This window comes from Notolepis coatsorum (genome assembly GCF_963971535.1).
Source record: "Notolepis coatsorum genome assembly, chromosome: 6".
NCBI classification, from domain to species: Eukaryota; Metazoa; Chordata; class Actinopteri; order Aulopiformes; family Paralepididae; genus Notolepis; species Notolepis coatsorum.
The window spans coordinates 24,851,735-24,875,004 of NC_140170.1; positions in this window are offsets into that span (position 1 = coordinate 24,851,735).

The following is a 23,270-nucleotide window of genomic DNA, read 5'->3' on the forward strand; positions in this document are numbered from 1 at the left end:
AGCTGAGGGCCTCGTGTCCGTGATCAACCTGAGAGTCATCCAGAGCTGAGGGCCTCGTGTCCGTGATCAACCTGAGAGTCATCCAGAGCTGAGGGCCTCGTGTCCGTGATCAACCTGAGAGTCATCCAGAGCTGAGGGCCTCGTGTCCGTGATCAACCTCAGAGTCATCCAGAGCTGAGGGCCTCGTGTCCGTGATCAACCTTAGAGTCATCCAGAGACCAGAGCTGAGGGCCTCGTGTCCGTGATCAACCTTAGAGTCATCCAGAGCTGAGGGCCTCGTGTCCGTGATCAACCTTAGAGTCATCCAGAGCTGAGGGCCTCGTGTCCGTGATCAACCTGAGAGTCATCCAGAGCTGAGGGCCTCGTGTCCGTGATCAACCTTAGAGTCATCCAGAGCTGAGGGCCTCGTGTCCGTGATCAACCTTAGAGTCATCCAGAGCTGAGGGCCTCGTGTCCGTGATCAACCTCAGAGTCATCCAGAGCTGAGGGCCTCGTGTCCGTGATCAACCTTAGAGTCATCCAGAGCTGAGGGCCTCGTGTCCGTGATCAACCTTAGAGTCATCCAGAGCTGAGGGCCTCGTGTCCGTGATCAACCTTAGAGTCATCCAGAGCTGAGGGCCTCGTGTCCGTGATCAACCTCAGAGTCATCCAGAGCTGAGGGCCTCGTGTCCGTTGCTCTCGGCTCTTTCACCTCTAAGACAGACGTGGCAGCCAGGGACATGGGTCCTAAAGACAGACGTGGCAGCCAGGGACACGGGTCCTAAAGACAGACGTGGCAGCCAGGGACATGGGTCCTAAAGACAGACATGGCAGCCATGGACACGGGTCCTAAAGACAGACGTGGCAGCCAGGGACACGGGTCCTAAAGACAGACGTGGCAGCCAGGGACATGGGTCCTAAAGACAGACGTGGCAGCCAGGGACACGGGTCCTAAAGACAGACGTGGCAGCCAGGGACATGGGGCCTAAAGACAGACGTGGCAGCCAGGGACATGGGTCCTAAAGACAGACGTGGCAGCCAGGGACATGGGTCCTAAAGACAGACGTGGCAGCCAGGGACATGGGTCCTAAAGACAGACGTGGCAGCCAGGGACACGGGTCCTAAAGACAGACGTGGCAGCCAGGGACATGGGTCCTAAAGACAGACGTGGCAGCCAGGGACATGGGTCCTAAAGACAGACGTGGCAGCCAGGGACATGGGTCCTAAAGACAGACGTGGCAGCCAGGGACACGGGTCCTAAAGACAGACGTGGCAGCCAGGGACACGGGTCCTAAAGACAGACGTGGCAGCCAGGGACACGGGTCCTAAAGACAGACGTGGCAGCCAGGGACATGGGGCCTAAAGACAGACGTGGCAGCCAGGGACACGGGTCCTAAAGACAGACGTGGCAGCCAGGGACACGGGTCCTAAAGACAGACGTGGCAGCCAGGGACATGGGTCCTAAAGACAGACGTGGCAGCCAGGGACACGGGTCCTAAAGACAGACGTGGCAGCCAGGGACATGGGTCCTAAAGACAGACGTGGCAGCCAGGGACACGGGTCCTAAAGACAGACGTGGCAGCCAGGGACACGGGTCCTAAAGACAGACGTGGCAGCCAGGGACATGGGTCCTAAAGACAGACGTGGCAGCCAGGGACACGGGTCCTAAAGACAGACGTGGCAGCCAGGGACACGGGTCCTAAAGACAGACGTGGCAGCCAGGGACACGGGTCCTAAAGGCAGCCAGGGACACTGGTCCTAAAGACAGACGTGGCAGCCAGGGACACGGGTCCTAAAGACAGACGTGGCAGCCAGGGACACGGGGCCTAAAGACAGACGTGGCAGCCAGGGACACAGGTCCTAAAGACAGACGTGGCAGCCAGGGACACGGGTCCTAAAGGGCAGCCAGGGACACGGGTCCTAAAGGGCAGCCAGGGACACGGGGCCTAAAGACAGACAGGCACACGGGGCCTAAAGGGTTGTCGGACTCGGTAGACGCGGTGGGTGAAGACGGGAGCTGTAATTCATGCACGTTGACACTTTGTTTGGGGAAACAGACCATCTTTATGCAAGTGGGGTCTTGTTGAAACGACACAGCAGTGTATAATGTGCACAGACGGTTGAAGTCGTGTAGATCTGTAACAGATGCTTCACTCTTCGATGGCGCTTCTGAGATTCTTCTCTTCTTACTTTCCTGCGGATCGTGAGCGCTCAGAGTCTTGCGGAAGACGACATCGAATGAACGTGCCGCGCGCTGCGTTTGGTGCGGTGCGAGACCCCCCCCAACACCGCTTGACCCTTTTTTTGTTTGGTGTGTGTGCGTCTGTGTGTGTGTGTGTGTGTGTGTGTGTGTGTGTGTGTGTGTGTGTGTGTGTGCGTGTGTGTGTGTGTGTGTGTGTGTGTGTGTGTGTGTGTGTGTGTGTGTGTGTGTGTGCATCTGTGTGTGTGTGTGTTTGTGTGCGTCTGTGTGGCCGACTGGCTGGCGATGTGTGTTTTGAGACGGAGGACCGACCGTGTAAACCTGGCCTTTTGGACGTCGAGACGACCACGACCCCCTCGACACTGTCCCCCGATGGTTAGGGCCCCTCGACACTGTCCCCCGCCGAAGACAGACCTGTCGCTGCTTGGGACGTACCGATACTTGGTTAGGGCCCCTCGACACTGTCTATAATAATATCTATTATTATAATTTTTTATTGTGACCTGTAACAGGGCAGCTTTAAAACCAGAGACGGTGGACAGACTTGTGTTTCTTGCCTGCAACTTAAAGTAATGGCTTTGCTTGTCCAAATGACAATACTGACCAGATTGAGATTTATTTTTCTCTTGTCCATTTATTTAGTTTGCTTTCTAATTTAAAATACAGTTTGAAACCGTCTGTACACAGTAGGCTATGTCAGGGTATTTCATTGTATACTTGTATGCCGTGACAAATAAAACTCTTGACTTGACTTGAAGGGGCGTATCTAGACCAAGCACTGTACTGGGGCACAGGGGGGCACCTAGGGATTTTTTTTTGTCGATTTTGCCCGGTTTTTGTGCGAAAATTGGCAGATTTAGGGTTTTAGGGTTAGGGTTAGGTTAGATGCACCCATCTGTATGGAGAATGGGAGGGGTTTGTCTGATGTTAAGGCCTTGAGAACATCACCCACTGCCTTTGGAGCAAGGATGTCTTTGACCAGAGCCTCTGCCTTTGTTCTTCCTAAAGTCATTTTCTTCACTATTTTGGAATCATGTAGAATCTTTTGATTGAGCTTGTTTTTTTTAAAGAAAAAATGTATCATTTAGATGCCTTTATTTCATATTCGACGCAGACGGTAGGCTATATACAGATGAAGCTTTTAGTATTCATGGGAGCTTTGCCGCGACGCGCGCACGGTGATATCATGTCGTTGAAATTAATTAGGAACCCAGGCTGCTGTTCTATTTTATGCCGCCAGGAGGCGCAAAGTCATTAGACGGACGCTACAACGTCCTACACAGTATACTGTATAACGATCTGTATATGTTTTGTTGTCTAAAATAAATACCATACCATATGTCTAAAGCAATGTTGCTGAATAAAATAATTAACCAGTTAAAACCTGTCGAATGGAGCAGTCAATGTGTATATTTTGTGTAGATTGCTAGTGGAGGTGCCAGGTGGGCTCTGTTTATAAGGGATATATAATGGATATATTTTGTCTAGTACCGTGGTCTAATGGTTTATTCCCATTCCTTTCAAGCCGACGCCCGGGGTTTGAATCCCAGCGTGTCTAATATATATATTTTTTTATTATTTATAAAATGAAATTGCCCGCAACGATGTGCATAATACAATAGTAATAATATATAATAAGAATCCAACCAATAGAGCGACATTGTGCAATAAACAAGTAAACAAAGTAGGGCATATCGGTATTTGTACATGAGTTATTCTCGAGTCAACTTCTTGTCTGTTGTTGCTACGCAACTTCACTTGACTTGAAAAGACTTGATACCTCCCCCCATGCCCAACGATTAAAAATTAACGTTATTAAATGTATATATATTAATTCATTTTGCGCGAATCCACACTTCATTTCCCAGATCCACTTTGAAACAACCAATCACGTTGCGCGATAGCACGAGCGATCCACAGTCAGGAAGTAATGTTACAGCTGAGTTCACTCATTCAGAACGGCGAAATGTAAAATGCTACCCAGGATTGTTGCGTTTCGTTATAAAAACTATGCGGTGATAAACAAAAAACGAATCGCAGTATGCAAAACGTGCGGTTCGAGGATCACAGATGGAGATGCAACGTCCAACTTCGTTCGACACTTGAACTAAGAAGGTGCACAAAGATCGGTAAGTGAATGAACGAATGAATGAAAACTTTATTTAACAGATTGCAGAATGGGTACAATACAGTACAGCTCAATATACACAATTGTTAAGGGGATGCAGACCAGAGAAAGACTTTCGTCTTGTTTACATCAGGGTCCCCCATAGTAACTTGGCTTGCTAGCTACAGTTAAATCAATGAGCCATCGACAGTGTGCTAACGTTATCATATACTCTCTTTTTTAGACTCTTTTTGTATCACAAACAGTACTGTATTTGTAAATCTGGTATGTCATAAATGTATAGATGTAGCAGTACTGTATCTGTATGTCATGTATGTCATGTTATGATGAATTGAAAATGGGGGACCCTGATGTAAACAAGACGAAAGTCTTTCTCTGGTCTGCATCCCTTTAACAATTGTGTTTATTGAGCTGTACTGTATTGTACCCATTCTGCAATCTGTTAATTTTCTTTCAATCAATCAATCAATCAATCAATCAATCAATCAATCAATCAATCAATCAATCAATCAATCATTACATCCAAGATACACGGCTGCTGTAGTCTTGTCTTATAAAATACATAAACAATCAGCAATGTCTCGCTTGATGAATGGCCAGCAGTAGCCTAATTAATATTAATAAAAGTATTATCATTTTAATAATTGCGAAACGTGTTTAGTCCCTTGTTTGAGCCGAATCTGGGTTGAACATGATTTGTGGAACTCCCTCTGGTGTTGTGGTCGTGGTATTCACTGACCTTTGGGAAGTATTTCGACATGTACATGGGTATCTTAGTGGTGTAGTGTACAGTATCTTGTAGACCAGGCCCATTGCAAGTTGCTGTACTCTGTCGTCTACTCTAAGCCATCCTAGGTAGTCAAAGTGGGCAGGGGTGAGGTGGGTTCTAGGAGTAAGGTCAAGCAGTAGTCTGACCAGTTTGTTTTGTGATGTTTGTAATTTAGTTTTTAGCGCTTTTGAGGTGCTTTGGTACCATGAGGTGCAAGCATAGTCGTAGTACCCTTGAATGAGTGCTCCTGCCAGAGTCTTCAGGGTATTCTTGTTTACCAGAGAGGAGATCCGGTACTAGAATCTTGTTCGTTGGTTGACTTTTTTTTATTACATTGGTTGCCATTTTGTCACAGGAAAGATTTGCCTCTAGGATGGAACCCAGGTAAGTAATTTCATCTTTCCTTGTGACAATATTGTCACCCACTGTAACAGAGAAGCCGTTGGCCTTGCTGAGTTTGTTATTTGATACAAGAGAGAGAGAGAGAACTCGCATGGGGGACCCTGATGTAAACAAGACGAAAGTCTTTCTCTGGTCTGCATCCCCTTAACAATTGTGTGTATTGAGCCGTACTGTATTGTACCCATTCTGCAATCTGTTAATAACGTTTTCATTCATTCATTCAGGAGCAAAGGTCAATGACCAAACACACCCAGACTACATACCATCTGTATTCCCTTCAACATCACAGTCTACACCATCTACGTCAACAAACATCAGTCGCCATGAGCGGCGTGAAAAAAGGAGAGGGATGCAGCCAAGGAGGATGGTGACCAACAGAGAACCAAGGTCGAGTCAAGCTCCTTGACCGCTTCATCTGTGGACAGCAACAACACCAAATGCAAGATGATGACAGGTGTTACCTGGCCAGTGCTTCAGCACTTGTTTTCTTTCTTGCACACAGAGAAGACAAGGAGCACCATAATCTCACCCATAGATCAGCTATTTATCACCCTTGTCAAACTGCGTCACGACATGTCCTTTGACCTCATCTCCCACATCAGAGGTGTGTCAAAGGCAACAGTCATTAGTGATGTGCCCAACGGATCATTTCAGTGAGTGAGCGATTCGATACACGCTCACGGCAATGAACCGATTCACTGATTCGACTCACGGTTCAGTGGCGCTTCCGGATCCCGCTGCGAATCAAAAACTATAAAAAAATTTGGCAGATGTTATACATACAATTACATACAATTATACATACAATTGTTAAGGGGATGCAAACCAGAGAAAGACTTTCGTCTTGTTTACATCAGGATCCCCCTGTTTACATCAGTAATCATCGGTAACATTTAGAATTGATTTCAAGGTCCTCCTCCTTATATACAAAGTATAAACATTGCGATCATCTACTATTGAAGGTTCCGAGCCACAGTCTAAAGAAAATCAGTGATGCAGCCTTTGCTAACTATGCACCAAAGTTATGGAACACACTACCTATGGACATTAGGGAAGCTAGATCTCTTAATATTTTCAGAAATAAGCTAAAAACGTACCTCTTCACCATAGCCTTCTAATACACCCCGCTGTTGATTGTACTGTAGCACTATTTTACTCTGGCCATTCTATTGCATAATTTTACTATCTATTCTACTATTCTATTATTGCACTGTATTATTGGTGTGCAAACCAGTCAACTTACAAAAAAGAGCCTGTTGGAGGATTTCAACAAGATAAATGCGACAACATTGCAAAATATTTCACTATAATATTTCAAAGTGAAGTAAAAAATATTATAATAATTATTTGATCATGTTAAATAAGTGTGACTGACTGACGACTGTGACTGTACTGTAGCAACACTGACACTCACAGCACACAGCAGGCGCAGCAGGCGTCGGTGTCGGGACACGCATGGTCCAGTGACGGACGGCAGTAGTATAGTACACCAACGGAAATATTAAAGTTACACGTTGACCTATAATTCCGCCAAAGGATAATAAAAAAACCCAACTAATGCTATGTTAAATGCTATGTAAACAGCATTGTTTTCAAGGATTAGAGAGACATTTGTGATTGACCTGTGATACAGTCCACATTACAGTTCTACTTTTGTTTTGATGTGAAAAGTGATGCTGCATAAGAGGACTGCATTTAGCACTGACTGAGAAAGTACATATTACAGTTCTACTTTATAAAATGCTAATTGTAAATATGTTTGGCAATGTTAATTAATAGGAGAAGGTCCACATTACAGTTCTACTTTTGTTTTGATGTGAAAAGTGATGCTGCATAAGATGACTGCACTTAGCACTGACTGAGAAAGTACACATTACAGTTCTACTTTATAAAATGCTAATTGTAAATATGTTTGTCAATGTTAATAATATGAGAGTCCACATTACAGTTCTACTTTTGTTTTGATGTGAACTTAGCACTGACTGAAAAAGTACATATTACAGTTCTACTTTGACATTTAAAATGTTGGACCAAAGCATTGCATGTAATTAGAATACAGGCAAATAAAAGTAATTTAGTTTAAAGTACAATCTTGGCTGTCTTTTTCTCTCAACGCTTCAATAGGTAGATGACTAAATGTAAATGTAAAATCAAATTTTAACAGATTGCAGAATGGGTACAGTACAGTCCAGCTCAATACATACAATTGTTAAGGGGGTGCAGACCTGAGAAATACTTTCGTCTTGTTTACATCAGGGTCCCCCAACAATTAGCATTTCAATGGTGTGTGTGGGGGTTGCCAATCACTCTACCCCCCTGTTGGGATGGAGGGAGAGACGAGACAGACTATTTTCAAGTTGAATGTACATTAGATCTCTTGTTTTCGAGACTATTCTATTGGCTTGCCTTAGAGTAGCCTGTTCATACATAGACTGCAGGGATGGGTGACCTTTCACCCCTATGATCTTCCATGCGGTCTGCATCAGACGGACCAGTTTGGACTTTAATTGTACAGACAGGTTACCAAACCAAGCTGTAATACCATATCTGATGAGACTCTCTAATACAGATTGGTAGAAAAGTAACATACATTTTTGATGGAAGAAGAAGTAAAAAATTAGAATTATGGTTATGAGATAGAGTCAGAAACAGGAGAAAAGCTAGTATGCAAATTACAGAAATCCCTATACGGTCTAAAGCAGTCAGGCAGAAACTGGAATGCTCTGTTACATGCATATCTCACTGAGAATGGTTTTGAACAAAATCCTGCTGATAACTGCCAATACACAAGGGAAAAACAAAATGAAAAAGTGATTCTAATTGTATTTGTTGATGATGTAATCATTGCTGGTAACAATGAGGAGGTTGTGAAAGGTGTCAAAATGATGCTTGCTGAGAGGTTTAAAATGAAGGATCTGGGAAAATTAAAACATTTTCTAGGGATAGATTTTAACCAGTCAGAGGGTCAAGTCACAATGTCACAACAGAGGTATGTGAACAAAATCCTCTCCAGGTTTGGAATGCAAGAGTGTAGGTCCAGAGAGACCCCATGTGAATCAAAACTTGAATACACAGAAAATGCAGACAAATTTGGAGACCCGAGGATGTATAGAGAGGCAGTGGGAAGTTTGATCTATTTGGCTACATGCACTAGACCAGATTTAAGTTTTGTAGTCAGTAAACTTTCCCAGCATCTTTCTGAACCAAGTGAAGAGCATTGGAACACTGTAAAACATGTGTTCAGGTATCTTAAGGGTACAACAGACCGTGGCTTATATTTTTAAAAGAATGATACAGGTGAACTAGGCCTAATAGTCCACAGTGATGCTGACTGGGCATCAGACGTTGTAGACAGACGTAGTACCAGGGTACTGTGCCAGTCTAAGTGAGAGAAGCTCTCTCATTTCATGGAAGAGTAGAAGACAACCAACAGTTGCACTTTCTACCTGCGAGGCAGGATACATGGCCTTAGCATCAGCCATACAGGAGTGTATGTATTTGCAACAGCTACTCAAGGGTATTGATGGATGTCAGTATGCACAAACCAAGGTTTATGATGATAACCAAGGAGCTATTGCACTAGCCAGGAATCCTGTAAACAGGCAAAGATGTAAACATATTGATATAAAATATCACTTCATAAGAGAAACTGTGAATAGTGGGAGGATATGTTTGGAATATTGTCCTACTGACAACATGATTGCTGATGTGATGACAAAACCAGCCACTAAGCTACAACTGAAGAAGTTTGCTCAGTATTTGTTTGGCACTTAGTTAGAGTGAAAGAAAAGCATGGATGTGCCAATATGTTTTTTTGTTGTTGTTTATTTTGTATTGAAGGCCAAAGAGGGAGAATATATATATATATTTTTGTTTTGTACCACAATAAGCTAAGTTAGAGTGGGGGTGTTAAATATATTATTATTATGTGCGCCCTTGCTCATTTGTGTTCTACAGAGGGCGATGTAGTAAATCCAGTATGTGACGTCACTGACGTTTCCTTTCCATTCCTGTTCCGGTCTATTATTTGTGAATGATTGTTGTTGATATATATAGCGGCACCGCAAGGAGAAGAAGAAGAAGGTTGACATGGGCAAAGTGTTCATCAACATCTCCATCGGCCTGTGCATCTTCAGCCTCGTCTGGTTCTTCTATGCCCTCTACATGCGCTCTGCCCTAGCTAAACAGGTGGTGACAATCCACCCCTCACCTCCTGTGCTTGACCCCAACAGCACCATGTCTGGGAAAATGTATGCCGCAATTCATATCTTACAAGAGATGCATTGATGTATGTGCAGGCTATTCTGCCTCCGTCTGATCAGTATGTTTACATCAGGGTCCCCCATTTTCAATTCATCATAACATACAGTATATGACATACAGATAGACAGTACTGCTACATCTATATATTTAATGACATATCAGATTTGCAAATACAGTACTGTTTATGATACAAAGAGTCCAGAAAAGTATCAAACAATTTTATATCCTTTATTTATCCAGGAATGTCCCATTGAGATACAATTATCTTCTTCCAGGGAGTCCTGCCCAACACGGCACACAACAAGTTTCCTTGTTCTCCAGTGTTCTCCAGCTCCTCGCACCTCTTGGCAGCCAGGATATGGACACATGGAACGTAAACACTATTATTAATACAATTAGTACAACACATAAGTACACACAGATTGCTATCTGAGAAAGTAACGTAACGTTAGTCTACTGTACAGTATGTGAGCCGGCTACACCATTTGCCATGTACTGTATAATCTGTAGGCAAAAACGTACTGCATATAAACGGCTGATGAGTCATAACTTCCTATCACGTTTGAATAATGCTGTAAAGTTAATTAAAAATGCATTTCAATAGTAATGTATATTAAGAGCTTACCGATTGAGAGCTAAATCCACTGCCAACAGACGAGAGACGCGATATTTACTTCCTAGTCCACTCTCTCTGCCTCTCTCTCACTTTGCCGAGAGCGGAGCTCGTCCAGCACGTTGTCACCAGCTGTATGAGAGCGCCCCCGCTGGTCATTGTTAACATTAACCACACAAAACGGCGTCAAAACGGCCGGCAAACAGCTGTTCCATGACTAATTCTGGCTGGATCTGTATAGCACATTTTGTTTGGTTTTCAGTTTTCAATCCATAATAAGTTAACAGAAAAAATAAGTACACAACCACATTATTTCAACCTAATAAAACTATGTTTATTGTCATTGTTTTAAGAACACAAGGTGACTTGGTAATACTCACATTTTGAGTAAAAATAATCCCACTGGTCACAATGGTGACCGTAATAATGTTTTTGTTATAAGGCTCTGAAAATGTTACTGAATGATGTATCAATGTATTTCCAGCTAAATTGAAATAATAAAGGGTCTCAATTAAAAAAGTGTAGTGTCACATGACCAGAACACAGCCCAGTCATCGCAAGGTTTAACTGAGGCTGCGTTAACATGATGGCACACCCTCCTCCAATCCCTCCACCAGAGCAAGGCCAGAGAGAGAGAGGAGAGGAGAGGAGAGAGAGAGAGGAGAGAGAGAGGAGAGAGAGAGGAGAGGAGAGGGAGAGAGAGAGAGAGGGAGAGGAGAGGAGAGAGAGAGAGGAGAGAGAGAGGGGAGAGAGAGAGAGAGAGAGAGAGAGGGAGAGGAGAGGAGAGAGAGAAGCGGAGAGGGAGAGAGAGAGAGAGAGAGATAGAGAGAGAGAGAGAGAGAGAGAGAGAGAGAGAGAGAGAGAGAGAGAGAGAGAGAGAGAGAGAGAGAGAGAGAGAGAGAGAGAGAGAGGAGAGGAGAGGAGAGGAGAGGAGAGAGAGGGGATAGAGAGAGAGGAGAGGAGAGGAGAGGGAGAGAGAGAGAGACAGAGAGAGGGGGTAGAGAGAGAGGAGAGGAGAGGGAGAGAGAGAGAGACATAAAGAGAGGGGATAGAGAGAGAGGAGAGGAGAGGAGAGGGAGAGAGAGAGAGAGAGAGGGAGGATTCAGATTCAGATTCAGATTCCTTTATTAAGCCATTTGTGTAAAACACGTTGGTAATTGTTGCAGCATTACAGTGAATGCATTTTTCACAGTAACGACAAACACCAACACAGACACAGGACAAAAAACAGTGCAGTCGAGGATTAATCATTTAAATACATATATATAAAGTGTAAAGTGCAGAGTTCCAGTAAGGACTAGTGCAGTGCAGTCAGTGTCATTGTGCCAGTGTCACTTGGGGGCAGAGGGGGGGGGGGCCTGAGGCATTGATCAGCCTGGCGGAGCCTAAGGGGAAGAAGCTCAGTCTCTGACCAGCTTTCACAGCCTTTGGGATCCTCAGCCTTCTCCCAGAGGGGAGCAGGGTGAAGAGGCTGTGACCGGGGTGGGAGGGGTCGACCATGATCTTCCTCGCCCTCTTCAGCGCCCTGGAGTCGTGCAGGGACCTGAGGGAGGGCAGCTGGGCAGGGGACAGCCGATCACCCTCTCTGCAGAGCGAATCACCCGCTGCAGCTTGGCGAGATCTTTTGCCGCTGCAGCGGGGAACCAGGAGATGATGGAGTGGGTAAGGATGGACTCAATGATGGCCGTGTAGAATTGGGCCATCATGGTCCTCTGCAGTTTGTATTTGTTCAACTGCCGGAGGAAGAACATCCTCCCCTGAGCCTTTTTGAGCAGGCCCGTGATGTTGAGCTCCCATTTCAAGTCCCGGGAGATGGTCATGCCAAGGAATCGGCATGACTCCACGGAGGCCACCTGAGTGCCTCCCAGTATGATGGGAGGGGGCAGGGCTGCTTTCCTCCTGAAGTCCACTACCATCTCCACTGTCTTTTGAGCATTGAGCTCCAGGTTGTTGTTTCTGTATGCTGTATACAGTATTCAAATAATAATGACACGGTGTGTAGTTAAGTCATGTAATAATAATCTGACGTAACATCTTCCCGAGCACGGGTGTAAACATCACAGGCCTCACTAGAGGATTGCCGATGGCATCGATCTACCTAGGTCTGGAACATCCTCCTTTTCCAAGTGAACTAACACATCTGAACAAGTGCTAAACTGTATGGTACAGTAACAACACATTTGAACGTAGTGCAAAATCTCAGTTTCCAAATTAACCAACAGATGGTTAACAACAACAGCATTGAACAAACAGTATGTTTTACAGTATGTTTTTGTATCTTTTCTTTTTTTCCTTCTTTTTTTTGTACAACAACAGCTACATCACATTTATCACATAGTGAGTTTCTGAGGTGGTTTAGATAGCCGTCCAACCCTTGTGTAAGTGCGCCCATCTGAAAGCGGGGCACTGACTGGGCCAGAAAAGGCCTTGGGTGAGAGTCTGACCGGGCTTGGTGGCTCAGTCACCGCTGGGAGAGCCTCTACAGTCTCTGGAGCAGAAATATCTGGAGCTCGTGCTGCCTGAGGCCCATTTGTTTCGTGTGTGTCCCTCGCCGTTGGCTCAGCTACTCTGAGGTCTACTCTGTTACGACGGTACAGGTAGCCCTCAACATTAACCAGATACGATCTTGGCGCCACCCTTTGGAGGCAGGTCCCGACTCTCCATTGGCCAGTGTTATCACCCGGCAGGGGTTTCATCCTGACAGCCTCCCCGACTTCCAGCTCCGGCAAATCCCGGGCAGATCTGTCATAGTAGGATTTCGCAAGTTGCTTCCTGTGGCGCAACTTTTCTGTGACCCCCAACACAACTGCTGGTTCGAGGAGCCTGTTCATAGCTGGGATGGACGTCTTCAGTCGGCGGGACATGAGGCGTTGTGCCGGGCTGCTTCCCATGTTTTCAGTGGGAGTGTTCCTCCAGTGCAGTATGGCCTTCCATGGGTCATCACCATCATGCGCGGCTTTGCGCAGTAGATTCTTCGCAATCTTCACAGCAGACTCCGCCTTGCCGTTCGCCCTCGGGTATCTTGGAGAGGAAGTCACATGCTCGAACTCCCATTCGGAGGCAAAGCGTTTGAACTGAGCGGTAAACTGAGGGCCGTTGTCTGTAATGACCCTTTCTGGTTGGCCATTTCGTGCGAATTGTGCTTTACATCGCTTGATGATTGTCTCTGCGGACATGTCGGGGAGGAGCTCAATCTCCCAAAAATCTGAATAGTGATCGACTATGAGAAGGTAATCCTTCTGCCTGTGGCTGAACAAGTCCATACTTAAGATTTGCCACGGCCTGGTAGGTAGCTCATGTGAGAGCATTGTCTCCCTCTGCTGGTTGTGGGCATACACATTGCAGGTTGAGCAGGTGCTCACAAAGTCCTTTATTTCTGTCTGCATGTTGGGCCAATACAGAGTCTCATGAGCGTGTCGGTAGCATGCTTCTCCTCCTATGTGACTCGAATGTATGCGTGTCAGCATCTCTGGGCGCAGAGACTTTGGGATGATTACTTTCTGCCCACGGAAAATAATTCCATTCTGCACACTGATCTCGTCCCTGAAAGGCCAGTACTCTCTAGCGATGATAGGTGCTTCTTCCTTTACATCTGGCCAGCCAACTAGAACTGTGTTCTTCAGTGCCTGCAGACACTCATCTCGGTCGGTGTGCTGCCTGATTTGCTCCAGACACTGGCTACTCACATTCAAGTAGTCCGCCTGATTCACACACTGCACATCCTCTTGTTCCTGCTGCAGAGAACAGATGGCGTGTCGCTGGTATATTGTTCCTCTGCCAGCGCAATCTGCTGTAGCCCTGCTGAGTGTGTCACTGATGAACATTTCCGGGCCTGGTTTGTAGATGACCCTCAGGTCGTAGCTCTGCAGAGTCATGAGCATACTCTGAAGTCTCTTGGGTGCATTTAGGAGCGGCTTGCTGAAGATGGAAATCAGAGGCTTATGGTCTGTTTCTGCTGTGATTGGGTCGCGGCCGTATAGGTAATGATGGAACCTCTGGCAGGCGAAAACAATGCTGAGACACTCTTTTTCAATCTGCGCATAGTTCTTTTCCGTGGGGGTCAGAGCCCTCGAGGCAAATGCGACTGGCTGGCCTTCCTGCATGAGGCAGCACCCGAGACCGCTCTGACTGGCATCGCTCTGGACTGTGATTGGCTTAGTCACATCATAGTAGCGCAGGACGGGCATGGTCGTAGCCAGTGACTTGAGCTCACGAACCGCTGTCTCATGTTTAGGCAGCCAGTGCCAGGGCGTGTCCTTGTCCAGCAGGCGTCGCAGCGGCTCGCAGACACTTGATAGATGCGGCATGAACTTGGCCAAGTAGTTGGCAAAACCAATGAGACGCTGTACACCTTTGGCGTCCGTCGGGTTGGGCATGTCGCTGATGGCTCTCACCTTCTCCGGTCAGGCTTTAGCCCTGCAGATGAGAGGATGTGGCCATGAAACTGCACCTCGGCCACCTTGAACTGCAGCTTCTTCAGGCCTAGACGCAGTTTGACCTCGCGGCAGCGCTCCATCAACGCCACAAGCTTGGCGTCGTGGTCACTCTCAGCCTCCTTGTCTGTGTCCCCGCAGCCCACGACCAGGATGTCATCTGCGATGGGCTCGATGCCTTTCAGACCGGCCAGGAGTTCATGCTGCTTACGCTGATACACCTCGGGTGCCACGGAAACTCCGAATGGTAGCTTGAGCCACCGCTTCCTCCCCCAGGGGGTCCAGAACGTGGTCATGAGACTGCTCTCATCGTCCAATTTGCACTGCAAGAATGCATCCCGGGCATCCACTAAGGTGAAGACTCTGGCCTTCGGCAGTTTGTACAAGACGTCCTCCAAGGTAGGCATGATGTAGTGCGAACGTTTTAGAGCCTTGTTCAGAAACTTTGGATCAATACATATTCTCAGTTTCTCTGGCTTCTTCACAATCACCATGTTGCTAATCCAATCTGTAGGGTCTGTGACCGGCGCGATGTGGCCATCAGCCTCATACTTGTCCAGCTGGGCCTTGACTGCTGCTTTCATTGCGATGGGGACATTTCGAGGGGCGCTCTGAACTGCAGGAACATTGGGATCCAAGTCAAAGTGGACCTCCCCCGGGACAGATTCTACAGGAGAGTTGAATACGTCACTGTACTTGTTGATCAGCTGTTCCTTAGTGAGGCCTCCAGGCTGTGCATGTTCCACCTTCAGCACGTCCTCTGGAATTGTGAACTGCATGAGACCTAACCGTTCACAAGTGGAGCCTGACAGTAGAGGGTGCTGGCTAGTCTTCACAATTTCAAATGAGAGTTTGTGCACTTGGCCTCTCACTGTACAGTCAGTTTCAAAAATCCCCATAGAACTCAGTGTTTCCCCAGAATACAGCTTCAGTCTCATATCACTCGGGCAGAGTGGTGCCTCAGGAGCCAGCCTTTTTTTGTCTTGGAAACCCATTACATTACATGTGGCTCCAGAGTCCAGCTGACATTGCTGTGTCTTGTTGTGGAGTCGTAGTGTCGCAAACCATTTCTTTCCTTTGGTGTGCACTGCACCGATCGACTCCTGCATGTACAAGTCCTCCTCACCACTGTTGTGCTCTGAGAATTCCGCTGTATTATCCATACAGTTGACTTTTCCATCAGTGTATTCCTTTCTGCTTTTTTGACACACTTTAGCAAAATGATTATTTGTTCCACAAGATTTACATTGTTTCCCAAATGCAGGGCAATGTTCTTTGCCCCTTGAATGCGAATTGCCACAGTATTTGCAAGGATTACCTGTGTCTCCGAATCTGGGTGGATTGCTCTGCTTTTTGGTTGTGTCTGGAAAGTTGTTTGGCAACAGCGTGCACGGCTTCTGTGTGGAGACTTGATGACGCAATCTCCATCACTCTCATTCGCATGTCAGTTTGTTCCGTTGCGCGGCACATCTCGATAGCAGAGATCAACGTCAGTCCCTTTTCCCTCAACAACCTGCGCCTGATGCTCTCGTTGGCAACACCAAGGACTATCTTGTCACGGATAATTTCGTCTTTCAACTGTCCATATTCGCATGTCGCTGCCCTTTCTCTCAGCCTCGTCACAAACGTATCAATCGATTCTCCTTCTTCCTGTTTGCAACTCCCGAAAACGTACCTCTCATAGATAGTGTTCTTGGCTGGCTTGAAATACTTCTCCAATTCGTCCAGTATGACGGCGGGATCCCCTTGACCGTCTACAGAGAGGTTCAGGTTATGCCGGTAAATGTGTCGACATTCACTTCCCATCGCGCTCCGTAGGGTTGCAGCTTGTATTTTTTTGTCCTTATCCAATATGCCCGTGACAAGTACATAGTCTTCATATTCGGACCGAAAAATCTCCCAATTGACGCTCCAATCGCCTGTGAAGCTCATCGGAGACGGTGGTGGAAAATTAACGTTAGCCGCCATGCTAGCTGCCGCTGGTGAGCTCCTGGGTAACGTTACTCTCTCACTTTCGTCCTGGCTCTCTCGTTCAGTAGATGAACCGCTGCTGGAGTCCGAATCCGACATAAACTAGTCTTCAACAAATAAAATACTAGTTCCAGCTTCTGACACCATGTTTCTGTATGCTGTATACAGTATTCAAATAATAATGACACGGACGCGGTGTGTAGTTAAGTCATGTAATAATAATCTGACGTAACATCTTCCCGAGCACGGGTGTAAACATCACAGGCCTCACTAGAGGATTGCCGATGGCATCCATCAACCTAGGTCTGGAACAGTTGTTGCAGCTGCACCAGCTCTGCAGCCTCTCGATCTCCCTCCTGTAGGCCGACTCGTCACCCCTGGAGATGAGACCCACCAGGGTGGTGTCGTCAGTAAATTTCAGGAGTTTGACCGAGGGGTGGAGAGAGGCACAGCTGTTGGTGTACAGGAGAGGAGAGGAGAGGAGAGAGAGAGAGGAGAGAGAGAGAGAGGGAGAGGAGAGGAGAGGAGAGAGAGAGAGAGGAGAGAGGAGAGAGAGAGAGAGGAGAGAGGAGAGAGGGAGAGAGAAGAGAGGGAGAGAGAGAGAAAGACGTTCAAGTTAACATGCAGCCATGTGTATGTAGCAGTCTGAAAATATTGTATATTATTCAAGACCGCTGACTGGTGTTTTATATTCCCTTTGTACACAAAGACATCATTGATATTCCCACGAGCAATGATATGAGTTTCTCTTCCTTCTATCGACTGAAGTATGGACTATACACAGTATCGCGGGACCATGATTAACATCCTTCCCTGTGTGACTAATAGGCGGGACCAGCAGGGGGCGGTGTCTGACAGAGAGTGTTGGAGAGAGATGGAACGTGATATATGGGAGCGGAAGACAGAAAGAGAACCTCTTCGGCAGTGAACTTGACCAAGAACAGTCGCAACTGGAGAGCCCTGTTGCTGAAGTTATGCCAGAGGGCCCCGTGAGATAGCAACGGGTGATAGGAAGTACTGGCTAGTGGACACGATGTCCTAGCAGTACCAGCGATAGTTTATTAGTGCAGAGCCAGGCACTAACAATCGGGTTATAATAGTTACTGTGTGCGGTATAAGTAACGTGCGGCTAACCGAGTATCCAAGTCCTTAACAATCGAGTTATAGTAGCTACTGTGTGCGGTATAGAGTGTGAGCCCCAGGACGAGCGTGGGCCAACGACCGGTCTGCTCCGGCTGACTTCAACCAGATCTGCACCCGGCTGCCTGCAATCAGTCTGCTCCGGCTGACTTCAATCAGACCTGCACCCGGCTGCCTGCAGCTTACGGGAGTTCTTCCCGTCCAGCAGGGGTCGTCATCGCTCAGCACACGCTCTCAGCTGGCGCTGCCTCTCTGCCCAGCTCCGCCTGCTAACATCCTCGCCGAGAGTGTTCGACGCCATCTTGCCTCCCGGACAACAGTGGAGTGGCGAGGTGGCCATTTTGGATGAGTACAAATGAGCATTGATGCTCCCGAGTTATTATACAGTACACAGTGTGGTGCAGCCTGCGGGCGAAAGTAACGTTGCTACTACCATTCCATAGGGGTACCCCAAACAATATATGCCGGCATTAAGATAGGACTTTACTGGTATTTTGTGGGCCCACTCTTTTGTTTTCGTTCCTTTCCTTTGAGCGTGATAAAATGTGTGTTTCCTAATATTTACCATTCGGTGAACCCTTCTATTTTCTCCCTTATGTTCCCCTTCCTTCCCCATATTACCGACCTGGAGCAGTATATGTAATCCCTTAGGGAAGGTGGATACTGTGGCTAGCCCAGACGTGGGCAGCACTTAGTCTGTGTACAGTGGACAGCACTTAGTCCGGGTACCGTGAGAGCACTTGGTGCCTAGGTGTAATTATATAATTACCAGATTGTAAGCATTGTGTGATGATACCCATGGTGCAATAATCACCAGACGTAGCTATGTTGTAACTAGGCCCATGGTATAATAACACTCAGACTGAACGGGAGCACGGTGTGTGTGTCTTTTATTGAGTCTAATTCTAATCCTTTGATGCAGGTAATATATCCATTATTAACCCCTTCCTATTCAACCTTCCCTTTTCCCATTGTAAGGTTTCTGGTGTTACTGAGGGAGGGTACTTCTTGCGGGGGGAACCAAGTTATTTATTTACCATTCGGTCATTAGGTGTGGGGGGGTGCTAGGGGACAATCGGGGAGAGTGAGGGCGTGTTGGGGAGTACTGCTGACTGCCCAAGAGAGAGGGAGGAAGACCAGAGTACCGGACTAGGTTTGTAAATCCTGGGCCCCATACACCCCACTGCCAGCCTCCAGTTGACGCTCCTGACCCCAAAGCCGGAGGTGCAGCTAGCCAGAGTTCTACTGTGTCTTGCTACCTAGTGACCGTGTACCACAGTTCCCACGAAGCAGGGATAATCCACCCTGCTACATGTAGGAAAATAAACAGCTGCCTACCTGATGCTGCCAGTGAGATCCCTGGCCCTGTTTTGCTTTACTGAGTGAGCTGCGTTATCTGGGGTAGTAGTTGGTCCCTTTAAGCTGCACACCGGAGCATCTTTTAATCCAGCTGTTTGCTGTTCTCTGATATTTTCGGACATTTCGTTGATGCGTCGCTCGACACTTCGAGCTGACATGGGGATATCTTTATTTTTTTTATCCACTTTTTCTCCCATTTTTTCTATATTTTCTCCCATCCCAATTTCGTATCATCCAATTCAACCCTCCCCTGTCACGAACGCTGTTTCCTGCCTCCCACAAGCCGGCTGCAATGTGGACTAAGTCATACATAGCACAAGTCCCCTCCGGTACTTGAGGTAACAGCAGTCGCATCTTTTCACCTGCGCAGCTCGATCTCTCAGTGGCGAGGAGTAACGCGTGGGAGGCTCACGCTGCCCCCGACACTTCCTGATTCTACTGCGCAGGCGCACAAACTGACCTGTAGGAGTCGCTGTCCACAACGCCCGATCCCCACCCATCAGTTTCCCACCCCCTAATACGGCCAATGTGTATTAGTACGGACGACCAGCTAAACTGAAAGCAATGTGGAGCGCTGGGATCGAACAGGCGATCCCAGTGTCTCTGCATTCGTGGCGAGCGCCTTGCCCACTACGCCACGTAGCCGCCCACATGGGGATATCTTTTATCGTTGATTTGATTGTCTCTTTGTTTGGCAAGCCTTCAAACAAAACATCTGAGCTACAGAGAAAAGCCTCCTTGATATACTCAGTGAATGGCTTTCCACATTTTCGCAATGCAATGAGCAATGTGATAGCTTGCTTCAGTTGCGTGGTTTTTAGCAGTCGTGAACACTTTGAGGGTGCTGGCTTGCTTCCCATACCTGGCCACGGCACGTTTAATAGATTCTGCCTGATCCGCCTGATCTTTGAAACTTTTTTGATGCTTCGTCTCAAAATGGGATATCGGACCGATATGAGGCCAACACTGAGAATCGGTATCGGGAGAATTCCCTCAAAATACTGAAATCTCAACGACCAAGAGCCGTGTTTAACATCGGATGGATAACCGGGATTATCTCTGGCACTGAGATGGTTAACAGGGATTATCTCTGGCACTGAGATGGTTAACAGGGATTATCTCTGGCACTGAGATGGTTAACAGGGATTATCTCTGGCACTGAGATGGTTAACAGGGATTATCTCTGGCACTGAGATGGTTAACAGGGATTATCTCTGGCACCGAGATGGTTAACAGGGATTATCTCTGGCACTGAGATGGTTAACAGGGATTATCTCTGGCACCGAGATGGTTAATAGGGATTATCTCTGGCACTGAGATGGTTAACAGGGATTATCTCTGGCACTGAGATGGTTAACAGGGATTATCTCTGGCACTGAGATGGTTAACAGGGATTATCTCTGGCACTGAGATGGTTAACAGGGATTATCTCTGGCACTGAGATGGTTAACAGGGATTATCTCTGGCACTGAGATGGTTAACAGGGATTATCTCTGGCACTGAGATGGTTAACAGGGATTATCTCTGGCACTGAGATGGTTAACAGGGATTATCTCTGGCACTGAGATGGTTAACAGGGATTACCTCTGGCACTGAGATGGTTAACAGGGATTATCTCTGGCACTGAGATGGTTAACAGGGATTATCTCTGGCACTGAGATGGTTAACAGGGATTATCTCTGGCACCGAGATGGTTAACAGGGATTATCTCTGGCACCGAGATGGTTAACAGGGATTATCTCTGGCACCGAGATGGTTAATAGGGATTATCTCTGGCACTGAGATGGTTAACAGGGATTATCTCTGGCACTGAGATGGTTAACAGGGATTATCTCTGGCACCGAGATGGTTAACAGGGATTACCTCTGGCACTGAGATGGTTAACAGGGATTATCTCTGGCACCGAGATGGTTAACAGGGATTATCTCTGGCACCGAGATGGTTAACAGGGATTATCTCTGGCACTGAGATGGTTAACAGGGATTACCTCTGGCACTGAGATGGTTAACAGGGATTACCTCTGGCACTGAGATGGTTAACAGGGATTATCTCTGGCACTGAGATGGTTAACAGGGATTATCTCTGGCACTGAGATGGTTAACAGGGATTACCTCTGGCACTGAGATGGTTAACAGGGATTACCTCTGGCACTGAGATGGTTAACAGGGATTATCTCTGGCACTGAGATGGTTAACAGGGATTACCTCTGGCACTGAGATGGTTAACAGGGATTATCTCTGGCACTGAGATGGTTAACAGGGATTATCTCTGGCACTGAGATGGTTAACAGGGATTATCTCTGGCACTGAGATGGTTAACAGGGATTACCTCTGGCACTGAGATGGTTAACAGGGATTATCTCTGGCACTGAGATGGTTAACAGGGATTATCTCTGGCACTGAGATGGTTAACAGGGATTATCTCTGGCACTGAGATGGTTAACATGGATTATCTCTGGCACTGAGATGGTTAACAGGGATTATCTCTGGCACTGAGATGGTTAACAGGGATTACCTCTGGCACTGAGATGGTTAACAGGGATTACCTCTGGCACTGAGATGGTTAACAGGGATTACCTCTGGCACTGAGATGGTTAACAGGGATTATCTCTGGCACTGAGATGGTTAACAGGGATTACCTCTGGCACTGAGATGGTTAACAGGGATTACCTCTGGCACTGAGATGGTTAACAGGGATTATCTCTGGCACTGAGATGGTTAACAGGGATTACCTCTGGCACTGAGATGGTTAACAGGGATTATCTCTGGCACTGAGATGGTTAACAGGGATTATCTCTGGCACTGAGATGGTTAACAGGGATTATCTCTGGCACTGAGATGGTTAACAGGGATTACCTCTGGCATTGAGATGGTTAACAGGGATTACCTCTGGCACTGAGATGGTTAACAGGGATTACCTCTGGCACTGAGATGGTTAACAGGGATTATCTCTGGCACTGAGATGGTTAACAGGGATTACCTCTGGCACTGAGATGGTTAACAGGGATTATCTCTGGCACTGAGATGGTTAACAGGGATTACCTCTGGCACTGAGATGGTTAACAGGGATTACCTCTGGCACTGAGATGGTTAACAGGGATTACCTCTGGCACTGAGATGGTTAACAGGGATTATCTCTGGCACTGAGATGGTTAACAGGGATTATCTCTGGCACTGAGATGGTTAACAGGGATTATCTCTGGCACTGAGATGGTTAACAGGGATTACCTCTGGCACTGAGATGGTTAACAGGGATTATCTCTGGCACTGAGATGGTTAACAGGGATTACCTCTGGCACTGAGATGGTTAACAGGGATTACCTCTGGCACTGAGATGGTTAACAGGGATTACCTCTGGCACTGAGATGGTTAACAGGGATTATCTCTGGCACTGAGATGGTTAACAGGGATTACCTCTGGCACTGAGATGGTTAACAGGGATTACCTCTGGCACTGAGATGGTTAACAGGGATTATCTCTGGCACTGAGATGGTTAACAGGGATTACCTCTGGCACTGAGATGGTTAACAGGGATTATCTCTGGCACTGAGATGGTTAACAGGGATTATCTCTGGCACTGAGATGGTTAACAGGGATTATCTCTGGCACTGAGATGGTTAACAGGGATTATCTCTGGCACCGAGATGCACTTTGCACAACAATGGGTTATAATCTCATCGTTTTTTATTCAATGACCTCAGACTAAAGGTCTCACTCCATACTGTTGTGGTTCACCCCCCCTGACCCCCCCCCTGACCCCTCTGTGACCCCCCCCTGACCCCTCTCTGACCCCTCTGTGACCCCCGTCAGAACACTCTCTCGGTCCTGACCCCTCTGTGACCCCCGTCGGAGCGCTCTCTCGGTCCTGACCCCTCTGTGACCCCCGTCAGAACACTCTCTCGGTCCTGACCCCTCTGTGACCCCCGTCAGAACGCTCTTTCGGTCCTGACCCCTCTGTGACCCCTCTGTGACCCCCGTCAGAACGCTCTCTCGGTCCTGACCCCTCTGTGACCC